Here is a 15803-nt window from a genome sequence, read left to right on the forward strand (position 1 = left end):
TCTAGAGGCCCCTTCCCTTTATAGACTTTGATTCCAACTTTAGTGTCCCCACCTTTGTGAGACTGTTGGAAACTGAGCTCAGTCTCCCAACCTCTTAGGCAAATCTTTCTGCTCTGATCTGTAGCATTTAGTTCTGCACTGTTTATGAATTGGTAACTACCTCAAAGGGAAAAGCAGTACATGATTGGGCTCACCTCATATGTTGTTCATTTTTCCAAGATCTTCTCTCAAGTCTTGACTCTGGTCATAGTTTTGCTTTAGAGTCTTAAGTGAGACCATTTAAAGCTTAGCTCAGGATCCCAGCCCTTACCTTCCACAGATTCTTAGCTTCTTAGACTTTTGTTAAAACACCTCAACTGGTCATTGGATTATTTTTTTCCTGAACTTGTATAAATATGTTTATCTAAGCTTTAGTTCACATGTCTGTCTAGGCTAAGCATTCCCTTTCTCAGATACTAAAACTCTAAGATGGTAAGAGTACTTTCTTCTGGGTCTTGACTTTCCTTGAAAGCACCAAACAGACATCCTTGTTGGTTAGAACTAAGTACAAAAGAGGGAATTCCCTGGTGGTCCAGTGGTTAAGACTCGGGCTCTCACTGCTGTGGACCCGGGTTCGATCCCTGTTCAGGGAACTAAGACCCCACAAGCCATGCAGTGCGCCCCACCCCCACCAAAAAAAGAATTAAGTACAAAATAGTAGTTCTGGTTGTTTCCTCTTCTTGAGGAGGGAGTAAACTATCAATAAATTAAGTCAAGAATTTATCAGATGTGCTGCTTTTAGCAAAAAGAGATTTTCAGCAGATGTACAGCTTGTTGAATTACACACAATACTTACTAAATCTTGCCTTTCTGATAGTTTTGTGATTTGTATTAGATCAGCCAGCCAATTTATTCCAAAAGGTGGACCAAATGCTGGTACATAACTGCTTTCTCCAGACCAGGGGTGTGTGTACCTGCAGGAGCTAACTGCAAGGAACAAAGGGATCAAACTGCTGTGGAGCTGTTGCATCAGGAATTGGCGAGCTAACTTCAAGACACATTCAGATGGAACTTGAATGTTATTGGTGTTGGAAGTTAGTGTAGAATTTTCAAATGGATATTTCAGTTTTAGCTTGATCTCCAGGGGCCAGATCTCCCTCTAAAGTGGCTGCAAGCTGTGCTGCTTTCCATTCACCTCAGGATACAATTGAACAAGCCATCCTGGAGTTGGCCAAATCCTACTCTCGGGCTCCCTACAGACTGACTCTCTTTTTTTTTTTGCTCTTAAGCAGGCCAAGAACCAGGCTGGAATTCGATAACAAAGATGATTGAATTTTCTGATTTAGTCAACGTATTTTACATAAGATTCTATGTGGCAGTGATAGCTGGCCCCCAACATTTGTGTTCTTCTTCTACAGCACAGTTCTACCTGGGAAGAGGCTGCCCCATCAGTGATCCCATTTCCCAGCACTACCACTTCCTTCTAAGTGGTGCCATGGCACTAGTTCTCACCAATAGAATATAAGCAAGTGGTGAGTGTCGCTTCTAACCTGAGGCGGCTAGGAAGTGGATATGCATGTTCTACTCTTTTCTCCCATCTGTTGGCTGAATTTTGTTACCCAAAAAGACCTCAGAAGGCACTTCTTGAAGGTCGTAAAATCTCCTCAGTCTGGGTTTCTAAATAGGTACAAAAAAAGAATATGTTCATTCTCTACCAAGCAGGAATACACACACGAGATTTTCATAGAGCAAGAAGAAGATATCTATTGTGTTACATTGATGAGAGTTTTGTCTTATGGATATGTTAGTTCCAATAGTTAGCATTATCCTAACCAATAGTGCCTTTATGGACACCTACACACACACACAAACACACATATACACATGCACAGACAGATAAGCATTCTTAGGCAATTTACTTCCATAGTCTCATAGACTAGCTGTCTCAATCAGCATTCAACTGGAGAAGCACACACTTCTATAGGAGGTATATACATATACACACACACATAGGTGTGGGGTGTGTGTGTGTGTAAAGGTATTGTTACAGGGATTCGACTTTACACAGTTGCGGGAGTTAAGCAGTCTCAGTGAAGCTATTGTCTCTGCATCTGATCCAGGAGCCTGAAGTCCACAGACAGGAAGACTTGCCTTGTCTGAAGGCAAGATGCTGTAGAGTGAGGGAAGGCAGGGATAATTTGGAACCCACAGGGACAGACTGGAATCAACGTCAGTTCTTAATTTCTCAATGCTTCCAGACTTGAATATGTGAGTATTCTATGGGTCACACCATCATCCTTCATCAGGGAGCTAAACACAATGTGACATACAAGTGGGAGAAACTCAAAGAGGATCTGAGGGCAGGTGAGCTTTCAAGCCTGGATGCTTTCCAATGCCAAGGAGGTGAGCCAGCAGGTAAGCAACAATGAGCTACAAAAATATCTGACAACATTGCTTCAACCTTTGGACATTAAAAGACAAGATGGTTGCTGCTTCACTTCCACTCTCCAAATCTCATGTTAAAAAAATGTCTCTTATGGATCATTCTAAAAGAAAACATTTAGAAAAAGAATCTCTTGTGAACACAGTTGAGCCTAGCGAAGTTGACACATTACAGAGCCCCCATCCAGTCCGCTGATTAAATTTCCAGCCAACTGTTGTTGCTTAAAGGATTACCACTCACGTATTCAACAAATGTGCAGTGAATGCCATATATTTCCCAGTATTTGGGAAGTACTGAAGATAAAGATACGAGTAAGATGTATTCCCAAACTTTAGCAACTCATCGTCCAGTGGAAGAAACAAAACTATAAACAAATTATGATGCCATCATTGCAATGATATCACTATTCATAGGGCATTGTACAAACACAGAGGAGAAGCTGTGTAGCGTATTGACAGTAACGAGCATATTAGACCACCTTGTTCACACCTACATTTACAAATATCCTGGGAAACATCACACTGCCCCAATACCAGCGACTTCCAATCTGCTTTTTTGCAGTCAGCAACATCCTCTACTGTCTTCCAAAGGTGTTAGATTGAGAGCCATAAGTGTAGAAAGAAACAGTGAACCTCATCGTAACTTTAGAAACCAGAGATGAGGCTAAAAGTAATTACTAGAAGAAAATGACATCAACTGCTTTACTTTAAATTGAAAGCAGTATATAGGAGAGGCTAACAAGAGTGAACAAAGATCTATAGACTTTGTGTAGAGTCATTTTTCATATCTATTCACTTCAGCGGTAGTATGACTTAGTAATATAACAAGCATAGAACTGACAAGAAATGGGGATTCCCTTTTCCTTCCAACACTGAGGAATAAGTTCTATGTAGGTCCATCATCAAGGCATGGAACATACAAAGTGCTTTTCAGATTGTTGAAGGCATTTTACCAGCATTCCCTAATTAGCCAACAAACATTAACAAAATTAAAAATCAATTATAATGGCCCTCAGTTCCCAAGTGGGAAAACTGAGGTCAAAGACAGATTTATTCAAGGTTAGGAAGGATTTATGACAAAGTGAGGAACAGAGGCTGTATCTCTGACCGTTTTTCGGTGTCCACACCGCTGGCCTCAATCACCCTGCAATAACTGAAATGAATTGTAGGTTCAAATATTCCTCCTGCCACACTTGAATTTACTTGCTATTCTCTTCCTCTCTTCCTCTCTCCTCGACAACCTGGGGGTATGACGAGTTGTATTTATTCCGACTGGTTTAAACAATCTGAAATATTACTTCCTGAGGAAAGTGACCCAGGTAAGAGTGCTGTAAATTTGTGGGTCCCAAAGTAAACTAAGGCTAAAGCGATCCAGACTCTTGGAATTTGAAACTTCAATTTGCTGCAGTTTTGGAGAGATTTTGACTATGACGCTAGAAATCACTTTTTTAAAATCAAAAACACTGAACATAAGTGGTAAAATTTTATTTTTTTGCTAAGTGCTTAATAGTGTACACATAGGTAGAGTGATATAATTTATCATCCAAACTGGGGTATTTTGAAAATGAAAGGAGGCCTATTATTTATTATGCCTAGAAAGTAAATGGAAACAAGGTTTCCTGGACAAACTGAGACAAACCTGATCAACCTACATTGCAACATGCTTTTTTATTCATGGATGTGTAGAAACATTTGTACCCTTGGTGAATATCCATATCGTGCATAATTAATTTATCTTGGTACACTGGCTAGCTCGTTGCCCCTCACCCTGAGTATCTAAATTTAGATAGCATATTAGCTTCCTAGAACTACTGTAACAAAGTACCACAAACTGAGTGGTTTAGAAAACAGAAATTTATTCCTTCACAGTTCTGGAGGCAAGAAATCTGAAATCAAGGTATTAGCAGAAACATTCTGTCTCTGAAGGGTCTATGGGAGAATCTGTTCCATGCTTTTCTCTTAGCTTCTGGTGTTGCTGGCAATTTCAGATATTCCTTGGGTGGTAGAACATCACTTCAATCCTGCCTCCATCATCACACGGCGCCCTCCCTGTGTCTGAGTCTGGGTCTCTTTTCCTTTCTTCATAAGGACACTAGTCATACTGGATTAGGGTCCACCCTAATGACCTTATCTTAACTTGATTACATCTGCAAAGACTATTTCCAAATAAGGTCACATTCACAGATCCCTGGGGTTAGGATTTCAATGTATCTTTTTAGGGAACACAACCTCTAACAGATAGCAATGGTATCAAAGAGCATATATTTAGAATGAAAAAGTAGCAATGGCCTTGTTGCCTCTAGAGCATACTTTTCAATCCTTACTATAATTGTCGTTTCTTGAACCAATGGACCTGTAGCGAGGCCAGGGACAGGTTACTGAAAGAGGGCACTGGAGAACTGCCAAGCACAGAGGAGGTTATTTCAATGCAAGGTTCAAATCTATCCGGAGCAAATAGTCTTTAGGAATATAATGTACCTTCTTTATGGCATATCCCTTTACTGAAGCATTTCCCCCCTTGAGATAAAGCCCATGAATTCAGGCAACACAAACTTTTGATTATTTTTTAGTTACTATGTTAGGTAAAAAATTACCACATCTGTTTTAAAATAGCTCTTGGAAAGGCTAGTGATTCAACGCTGGTGGCTGTGAGCTCCAGTGATGCAAGAGGAACATGTGGCTGGGCGCTCACCTTCACAGCACACAGCTAAATATATCTGCTGATGCAGTCAATAAATTATTCATGCTATTTCTGCCTAAAAGCAACACTTCCATTCAATGCCTATGAGATCCACTTCCTCCTTACTATATTCTTTTTTCCTCAAACACCTGGGAGAAATCATTATCATGTCTTCCTGAGGTATTGTTAGCAGCTCCATGCCATCATTTCTCAGGTTACATTACCCAGAAATAAGTTAATTATTAGCTGGAGTGATATAAAATCAGAGATGAATTGTTATCTAGAAAAGCAAAAGTAAACAAGGGAGAAAATATTCATGCCTTCAAGATTTGGTTTATGTTTATAGAGTATTTCACATTTTATTGTTCAAGCTTATTCCAGTAAAGATGCTTTAGGTTTTTATTCCTATAACTCACGAAATAATGCATTTTGAGACTCTTTGTTTATTCACTAACAGTGACATTCAGACCCCTTTCTCTCAAATGCCAGAATCAAAATATCAGAGTATGAAATCACTGCAGACTTATCATACTTTATTGGGAGAAGCCAGTTATTGTTATAAGTTTCATGGTATATCACTATTATTCCATAGACTTTTTCAGACCTCATTAAAGTGAATCCTCTTTCTTTTGTCCAGAAAACATGCAGGCATTCCTAAAGGACTGGTTTACTTAATGTACATGAATATTGCATACTGTATGGTAAAGTTTCAATTATGCATGCCTTCAACATTAATAGTCACTTTGTGTTCTGTGCGTTGGGGAGATTATATTTTATCTTGTATTTTCATGTGTCTCTGCGTAGACATCCAAGAGATAGATTAAGAATGTTTTCAATTAAGGAGTAGAGGGGGACATTTTAATCATGTTGAGTTTGAAAAAGAGGGAATAGAGGGGAATCTAATCAATAATAGAGACAATGATACAGTTTCTGGTACTGCCATGACAGGTAAAGATGACAGCACTGACCTTATTCTAGAATGAAATGCCCAACAGACCTCAATCTTTAGACACCATCAAATGTCATATACTGGTACTTAACCCATATTACAACTCCTTTACTCCTAAATATCTTGGGAATTGTGGTAAAGCATATTTTTTTTTTACATTTTGAGTCACTTTCCTCTCACAACCTTTTTGTTTTAATATAGACTAATGTGTGAAGAACTGGCTAATTGGTCAGAGTGTCTAGTTAATGTAGTATCGGTGCTTTTCCTTTCTATTGATTTATATTCATATATTTATTCCCCCCAAAGTCTCTTTAACTCCTAGAAACCTTTATGCCAAATAAAATCACCTTAGGAGTACTCTTTGAGAACACCTGTATTGTTCATTTGCCAGTGTAGCAAGTCAGTAATGACCTCGGAAATTTGTTCCAAATGAAGTCACTGAAAAGTAACCTTTTGTGCATTCTGCCAATTCTCTTTAATACTTTATTATGCCCTCTACTAAGGGCTCAATCCCTTGAGCTCTTATTTTATTGACATCTACTGATAGAGAAGATGAGGGAAGGAATGGGAGGTCTGCATCAGATTACAAAATCATGGGACTTGGTAAGATGGTGTGATGGATTGAATGTGTCCTCCCAAATTCATATGTTGAAACACTACCCCCAATGTATTTTTCCACCCTCCTTAACCTTATGGAAGAGATTTCATTTGGACATGCTTCATAATGCTACACAGATAACCTTAAGCTTTGTCATCTCTTTATTTTGGTTAAAGTTCTCCTTGCCTGAACCAGAGGACAATTTTTTTTTTTTAAAGCTCAGCTTTTTTTTTTTTTTAAGATTTATTTTTGATGTGGACCATTTTTAAAGTCTGTATTGAATTTGTCACAACATCGCTTCTGCTTTATGTTTTTGTTTTTTGGCCACGAGGCACGTGGGATCCTAGCTCTCCAACCAGGAATCAAACCTGCACCCCCCATGCTGGAAGGCGAAGTCCCAACCACTGGACTGCCAGGGAAGTCCCCCTGAACCAGAGGACGACTGCTCCATAAGCTGGTGACCCATAAGAGGCCAGATCTCTGTGGAACCTGGTTAGGATACCTATCGTGTGAGTAATAATAATAATAATAATAAATATTAGCAGCCAACATTTATTTTTCCAGGCATTATCCTAAGTAGGTTACACTTATTCTCTCACCTGATCCTTATAACCCCGAGTCAGGTATTATAATCGCCCTATTTTAGAGATGAGTAAACTGAGCCATAAGAGGTTAAAACCTAATAAGCAGCAAAACCAGAATTTGAATGTAGACAGTCTGATTCTAGAACATGTTATCTTAAAGCTATTCTGAACTGAGATAATATTAACAGGGGGGCAAAGAAGAGAAGAGAGGCAGTGAATACAGAAGTACTAGTCCATCTGGTGATGAGGGCCTCAGAGTGTGATGGCTGAACCACTAGGACCACGTTAACAGTCCTTGAAGCTGGTGTCTACAGCTGACACATTTGTCTAACCCATTTCCAGCCACCACAAGTATCACAAGTATTTACTCCACAGTCATTAATATGTCTACCTTACTTTAACTCAAAGGTACACAAAGCAAGAACAGTTGCCAAGGATGGGAAATTTGGAGAATTGCAAAAATACAGATAAAAAGCTAGGAGAGGCGGTAAAAAGAATTAATGTTGGTCCCAACCCAAATTTAGGCTAGAAAATGGTTCTACAGTATAAGAAATAATTGGACTTTCTTTAGTATAAAACCCACAGAGTAGTGGCTCCATCCAAGGTGGAGCTAACATCTCCCAAGGCAGGTGGAGGTTCCTTCATGTCTAGGGCTTCACATCATGGCCTTTGGGAACTTAAAGAACACCTTGCCAATTGTGCAGAAACCAAAGCTATTGCCAAGAAACATAATTTGGTCCAACAGTAACCCTTGACAGTGGTGTCATCATTTGGAAGTCACTGAGAACCAGCATAGCCCAAACACTTTGCCCCCACTCTGAGAGCTACTCACATCACAGAACTCCCCATCAATAAAAAACAGGAGTATAAGAGACTACGCTGTCCCAGCTTACCTTTCCCCCTCCCCATGACATATGCACACTACCAAATGTAAAACAGATAGCTAGTGGGAAGGAGCTGCATAGTGCAGGGAGATCAGCTCGGTGCTTTGTGACCACCTAGAGGGGTGGGATAGGGAGGGTGGGAGGGAGGGAGACGCAAGAGGGAGGGGATATGGGGATATATGCATACATATAGCTGATTCACTTTGTTATACAGCAGAAACTAACACACCATTGTAAAGCAATTATACTCCAATAAAGATGTTAAAAAAAAAGAGAAAGAAACTATGCTGGGAATGACAAAGGTGTGACTTTCACAAAGGAAAAAGAGTCAAAGCCAATAAGTGTCAAAACATAAAATGCATTTAAGAGAAAAATGAGTCTTCTCTTGAACATTGCTGGAGTGAAAGGCAAGAGATGACAGTGAGGATGATGTTGACATCACTTGCCATTTGTTGGATATTTAGTGTACTAAACACTACAATAGACGCTGATACCCTATTGTTAGGGATTATTATCCTCATTTTTAAGATAAGAAAATTAGATTTTAGAGAAGCAAAGCAATTTGCCTAAAGTTCCACAGCCACTCTTTCAGTAGCAAGATTTAAACCTATTTTTCTGTTACAACAAGAATTGTACTCTTTGCTGCTAAACTCCACTGCCTTTGAGTAGAAAATAAGGATCTAATTCCATGTTTCAGATGATTGTAGACAGAATTCGTCCACAATGCTGCATTTCCTGCTTGACTAGAATGATTTCAGAATGCACTAAGGAGCTATCACAGAGAACCCCAGGGCCGTGGTCCTCCTGTAGATGGTCCGGAGTCTAACGGTCTCCCATCCCCCACTCATGAGGCTCCGTAGCGGTCTGGTCACGCTCTATATTTACCACCCTCCTGGCCAAAGGGATCTGGAAAACATTTACCCAAATTTACTGAAAATCCTTTTTAGTGTATCTTTCCTCAGGGATTAATGAAGTCCCTACTGAGCTCAGACTAAAGAATGAAGACAAGGAGCCCAGCACCTGAGAAATTTAAACATTTATTAGGACTGGGACAACCATTTTAAGTAAATCGAATTTGAATTTTAGTCACTTTATAAAATAAGCAGCAAATCGATGATCAGCTTTCTCTTCTAAAATGTCTTGCAGGCTATTGAAACTAGTCCTTTTATAAATTATGAAGTGGTCGCCTGAGCGATTTTGGAAAGTGGATTCCCAGGAGCTCTGTGCACAAATGCTGTTATTGGCCGGCAGGTTGTTAGCAGAATCTCCAGGTACTGCCTCAGACAAAGTCCTGACGATTGACACACATTTAAAATTACTCCTTTCCCACTTTATTTGTACTTCCTTTATTTTCTCTCTTCTCGTTTGTGATAATAAAACCTAGACTTTAGCCTAGGAATCTAAGAACCTGAAATTATGCATGCATCAGGCTTCTAGAATGCCTTGTTTGTACACAGATTTGTTGATAAGGAATCTCAGAGAGTACATTATTTCTAAATATAGGCAATGTGAGGAATAACTACCTCATCTTGGCTAGGTACATGTCAGACCTGTGCACTTTACACCTGCAAACCAGAGGAGTGATACAGAAACAAAAACTGTGGTAGGTACAGAGAGGACTGCCCAGATGCCCCATTATGACAGAACTTGCCACACAGAACCGCTTAGGAGTGTGGTCAGTAAACAGCTGCCAGACGTCAGCTTCTTCACAGTTGCCTCCTACTGTGTACAGAGCCATGGCACCCAACGCCACGAGCTTTCTGAGGCAGCCCACGGCTGGTGATTGACAGGTGAGGGTCACACAAAACAAGTCTGTCACACAATTATTCACTTGAAAACTCATCAAGGCCAACATCTCAGTTGAACTACTTCCTCTGCCAAACCCTGTTCCCTGCTTACTTTCATAGGTCTTGAACCCCAGTAAATGCATTTGAGCCAAATTCCATCTCAGCTTATGTGGCAAACACCCAACAGTTTTTGAGCACTTATGTGCCAGGAAATCCTCTAAGATTTATATGCATTATCTTGTTTTCTTCTGCCAACAGTCCTACAAGTTAGATATTATTACTCCATTTGCAGGTGAAGAAACAAACTTGGAAGGTACAGATTGAGGATTTACGCCTGAGCTGCCCAACTCAAAAGCTGGGTATTTAGCCACATTTTATTACCTACATTTGGGGCATATTTCGTGTTTTCTGGTAACTTGGTATACAGGATATAACTAGAGGGCTGAGAATACGAAGGGAAATGATGAGGAAGAAGGTTTGAAATTCAAAAAAGAAATTAATCTGGGGGGTAAAGATTAAATCAGCAAAAGGATCAGAATGAAAAAGTAATCTACTGGAGATCCGTAGAGGGAGAGCAGAGTTGTTGTTAGGACTTCTGAGTGGAAAAAGTCACAGGAGAGAGCCGCCAGCTCAGAGTCTCAAGAGCCTACTTGGGAGAGAAGGTTCACGAGGTGCTGCTGGAGAATCTAACCGACTTGGAGTTGAAATTAGATGGAACTAAGAACTGAAAGCTTCCTGAACATGGAACTCTACTTATCCTATGCAGAGTCAAGTTGCCTCCCTGTGTCCACTTTGTTAGTCCCAGGATTTCCCCATACTTTTTGGTTGTCAGCGGGATGAGTTGGCATTCTACTGAGAATCAGAGAAAGGAACTCAGCCTTTGCTGCTGAAATGCTACAGCAGGTTAATTAAAATATGCAGTCTAGGCTCAAGGAAACCAAAATGGAACTCAGAGAGCAGTCTCAACTGAAGCCAGGTTACCACCTGGGAACAGAAGGACAGAGATCCTTAGAGACAGAAATTGAAATCAGGAATAGAATCAGATGAAAGAAAACAGAGAGAGAGCACAGAAGACAGGGTTAGGTCAGACAGCCTATCAGCCAGAGCAGTAGTTCTGCAACCCTAACTGCACATTAGGGTCACTTGGGGAACTTTTAAGTAAAAACATGGCTGCCTGGGCCCCACCTCCGATCCAGATAGGACATGGCATCAGTATTTTTCAGGTGATCCTGCCGCATAGTGAGTATTATGATCTAATGAGCTGGAGCCATGACATGTCAAAAAATAACCAGGGTTCACACTTAGGCTAAAAGAAAATTGCCAGGAGAGGCAAATCCCAAGTTGTACCTAATCAAGGTGGCGTCTCAGCTTAACTTTGATTCTATGAATCACCCAGTCAGCCTGCTTCCTGACAAAGAGCATGAAAGTAGAAAATGGAGTATGCAAGCATTCTCCTCGTTACAGCCCCGAGGCAACTAAGCAGAAGAAAATCCCCGCCCCTGGATCCTTTTGTTGATAACGAGGAAAGTAGTGATCCTTGAACATAGGGTACAAGAATTTTATCATAATCGCCATACTCACATATTTCAAAAACAATTTGATAGATCACATAAGTTCATACAACTAATTTTTAATAGAAATATCAGAGAGGCATAGGAAAGCAAAACTAATTCAGAATAAAGTTACCAAACAAAGACATATAAAATAAGTTCCTGTATAATAACTAGCAATTCTGGCCCCAAACTACTGTCCTTTGCCCATCCAACAACTTGCTTCTTCCTTAACACCAAATTTTGGGTTTGGTAGCAGACAGAGTTCTCTGATCTCTGAAAAGTTAGGTCCTTCCCCAGCTTTCCTTAGAGGAGGTAAGCTGGATTGACTCTGAAATTTTTTTTTTTCTAGCTAAGAAGACAGAGCCTGTTGAAAGGAGTGAATTTTGCCTGTTTCTCCCTTCCGCTAGAGCAGTGGTTCTCAAGCTTTGGTCAATATTAGAATCACCTGAGGAACTTAGTGACCACATAAAAGGCCTAGGCTCTATTCTTAAAGGAGCCTGGGCCTCTGTCTGCTTTATCAGCCCTTTAGATGATTCCAGTGCACAACAACGTTTGAGAACTACAGCTAGAGATGTAGTTCATCCAGTGTCTGAAGGAAATTCAGAGACACTGGTTCCCAGATGAGATCCTGAGCCAATCCCAGCAGTTACTTATTTTCAGGCTTCTTGCTATGTAAAAAGAAAAAGAAAAACCTACTTAAGCTATTGTAAGTAATTGTGGCTAAAAACATTCTAAGTTGATACACAGCCAAAGCAAAAAAGGAATCACAACCAATTATAATATCTCCGATGCCCATAGAATCAAAATGTTCCAGTTGCTCAGAAAAAATTGAACTTAGGCCCTGAAGCCAAAGAAAAATTACTCCCCTAGGTATGCATAAAGGAGACACTGCTTGCTGTGGTAAATAATACCTTCAGCAACATTCCTACTAGAGATAAAAAGAGAACGTTTTATACAATCTCTCCCTGGTGTCTCATTGCAAAATACCAAATCATATTCCAGTAAAACTGATTTTGGAATAAGATATAGATTGCAGGGGATCTGAATTAATCCAAAGTGAAATTTAAAATATTTCGATGATTAACTGTTGCATAATATGAAAAGGTAAAAATCAAGAAGCGAACCTAAGAATTGGTTGGTTTATTAGCATGGGCCTATGATTTGGTTTGACAATCTTTTCTGACTTCTGATACAAACACAAGCTTCTAATTTATTCACCAATACCCAATATTTACCAAATAGAACATAATAGCTCTACCTTCCTCAGCTTTATCATTAAAGCACAAATTAATTTCAACTCAGCTTGTTCCAGTTGTATTTTATTTTTTCTTTACATTTCTAGGTATGTTCTCAAGCTAAATACTTACCTATCCCAGCAGCCTCTAAAAAGTGTTCAAATACTGCTGCCTTTAAAGAAAAGCAATAGTTGCCTTAGAAGACCACGGTCAGAACTACTCACGGAAAGTCAAAGGAGAACAGGCATAAATGGAGAATGCTGAGCCCGGCAATGCAAGTGCAGGTCAGGGAGGACTTCCCCAGTGCTATCCCAGCAGTACTTCCCAGCCTGGACCTGGTCATTAGGTCTCAGTAGCAAAACTATTGCCTTATGTAGTAATAGAAATTACAGCCTCATGCTGACATGACTTAATTATAATTCACAACAAACCCACAGTTCTACAAGCCAATAATATCTCCTTCTGCCTAGACTGGAGACAACCAAACCCTGAGTGCATTTCCATGAGATTCAGGGGAACGGCCACTTTAATTATCTTCCTCTTTGCCTCTGATTTTCTCTGGGTCAGTACCTATACTTTCCTCCTTTAGTCCTGTCTCAGAGGAGGAATTATTTTGTCTTTTTGTAAAATAATTGTTCCACTTGTTATCTTGATGCCTTTCATCCTTCCGTCCTCTGGGACTTCACTCCATCAGTCATCCTTGTTCCTTCATCTTCAATCCTTCACTTTCCTCTTGTTTCTTCCCTTCTGATTACAAACATGTTTCTATATCTCCTACCCTAAAATAAATCCCTCCCTTGATCCTGCTTCTGCATTAAACTACTATCTAATCTCTTCCCTTTAAGAGGGAACTTCTAAAAATAAGAGGCTATGCTCAGAGACTTCACTTATAACACCACCCACTTCAGTTTATTTTCCAGCGCTTTGAAAATAGGATCTTCCCCTAACACTCTACTACATCTTGTTTTTCAGAATGACTCCAATAAGCTAATTATCCAAGTCAATTGCTTTTTTACATTCTTATTTTTCTCTCTATACCATCTGACATGACTGATCACTCTCTGCTTTTGAAATTTTCTTCACCCTTGGTGTCAATAACGACACTCTACTTTTCTGGTTCTTACTGTATAACTTCTACTTTCCTGACACATTTTAACAGTTTTCTTCTCAGGGAAACATACCGCTTTCCCATCTACTAATATGCACACACACACACACACACACATTCATATACACATGTGCACAAAGGCTGCCGGGGAAGAATGATGCCACATCCACTCTCATCCTCAACCAAAAATGACTAGTCACCAGTGTCAGGCTAAGTTAGGGGAGTAGAGTGGGGTAAGCAGGACTTGGAGATTTAGCTCCCCTTAGAATATAGATTCTATATTGAGGCAACCTCAATACCCTAATTCTGTTCCTGGGCCCTTTTCCATCTCATTGTGATTAATCATAACTTCTACCTAAATGACATCCACATTTGTTCACATTCAGCCCCAATCCTTCTGTTCCAATTCAGGTCAGAATATCTAATTGCCTGCTATTATTATGACTATCCTGACAACCCCTCAAATGCTTCGCATTCAAAGCTAAGCCAAAACACCCAGCACCTAGCACAATACCTTGTTAAATAATAGAACAAATGTCTGTTTAATTGTTTTTCTGTATTTTAGAAAGTTTAGGGGGCTTCCCTGGTGGCGCAGTGGTTGAGAATCTGCCTGCCAATTCAGGGCAAACGGGTTCGAGCCCTGGGAAGGCTCGAACATGCCGCGGAGCAACTGGGCCCGTGAGCCACAACTACTGAGCCTGCGCGTCTGGAGCCTGTGCTCCGTAACAAGAGAGGCCGCGATAGTGAGAGGCCCGCGCACCGCGATGAAGAGTGGCCCCCACTCGCCGCAACTAGAGAAAGCCCTCGCACAGAAACAAAGACCCAACACAGTCAAAAATAAAAAATAAATAAATAAATAGAAAGTTTAAACAATTATATACTATTTTAATAAAACTAATTTTTAAAGCATATTGCACATGAAAGTTATGTCCAGTGACCAGTGCAATTTTTAAAGCCATGAGGAGGTTTTACCATTGAGATACCTTGAGTGACAAAGGCTTAGTGTATTCATGGTTCTTTCCATTATTTTTCAAATACATAATTTTCAGACCCTTTAACAGCAGGGTTAAAGGTTAGAGGTTGTTCCTCTGTGGTCAAAGTCTGTCTTATTAATATTCTTTTTAAAAATATGACTTCTGGAATTGTCAAAATGTATTCAAGACTATTGTATAACTATGTAAGTTTTGTAGACAGAGCTAAACTTAATAACCACTTCGGCTTGCTATGGGCCTGCTTGCTTCAATTTTAAGTAGTAACTAGGTAGCATGGACTTTGTGTGTGTAAGTATATGGATGAAAGAGAAAGTGATGGTGAACAAGGGTTGGGATTTGCTTCTTGTATGTAGTTTATCCCACAGTGCCCTTCCATCAGCAAACATAACATTTAAAAATGGATCCATTGTTCTGTGAAAACAGATCTGGAAGTAGAAATAAGTCTTTCTTTTAGCTGTATGGATGTTCCACTATGATCCAATGATTGGACAACAGATGGACAAACACATAAACACTAAATAAGAAATACATGCCAATTCATGTCCCAGGATTTATTCATGAGCTTATGAAAACTTGAAGACTTATGTGCAGCTATGCATATTTATGAAGCTGAAAAAAATGGTATATTATTATTTCCTAACCTACAGGGCTCTTGATTTTATGTGTGCGTAAAATGACTATAATTTTGAGATGAAACATTTTTCACCTGCATCTGTCTTCTTATATGATGTGTGAAAAAGAAGGGCCCCAATATCATATCGATTCATCTAGAGTCATAAAGTTAAAATTGAATTCAAGACCTAGTCTGACTATTAGATACAGTCAATTCTTTGCTGTTTGCTTTATTAAAGAGTTTAATGACTTTGAGTGGTCCGTTAAGTTCCCACTAAAGGCAGTCAAAGCCAGCATTAGCCACATAAAGAGCCGAGTCCAAGTTTATGCCGCAAAAATTGGGTCTTGTATTATTCGTTACTCGGTGGGGTGAGATAAAAGTGGAACTGATTTCTCATGC

General features: G+C 39.8%; 1 long non-coding RNA gene across 3 annotated transcripts in view; it reads right to left on the reverse strand.

Moving 5' to 3' along the window:
- Positions 1–13452, reverse strand: part of LOC118904869 — an 87319-nt gene extending 73867 nt beyond the window's left edge. For all 3 annotated transcript variants that reach the window (XR_005022111.1, XR_005022110.1, XR_005022112.1), the window contains exon 1: positions 12916–13452. This is a non-coding gene — a long non-coding RNA (uncharacterized LOC118904869). The remainder of the gene's footprint in view (positions 1–12915) is intronic.
- Positions 13453–15803: the final 2351 nt, after the last annotated feature.

This window comes from Balaenoptera musculus, chromosome 12 (assembly GCF_009873245.2).
Source record: "Balaenoptera musculus isolate JJ_BM4_2016_0621 chromosome 12, mBalMus1.pri.v3, whole genome shotgun sequence".
In the NCBI taxonomy this organism is placed as follows: domain Eukaryota; kingdom Metazoa; phylum Chordata; class Mammalia; order Artiodactyla; family Balaenopteridae; genus Balaenoptera; species Balaenoptera musculus.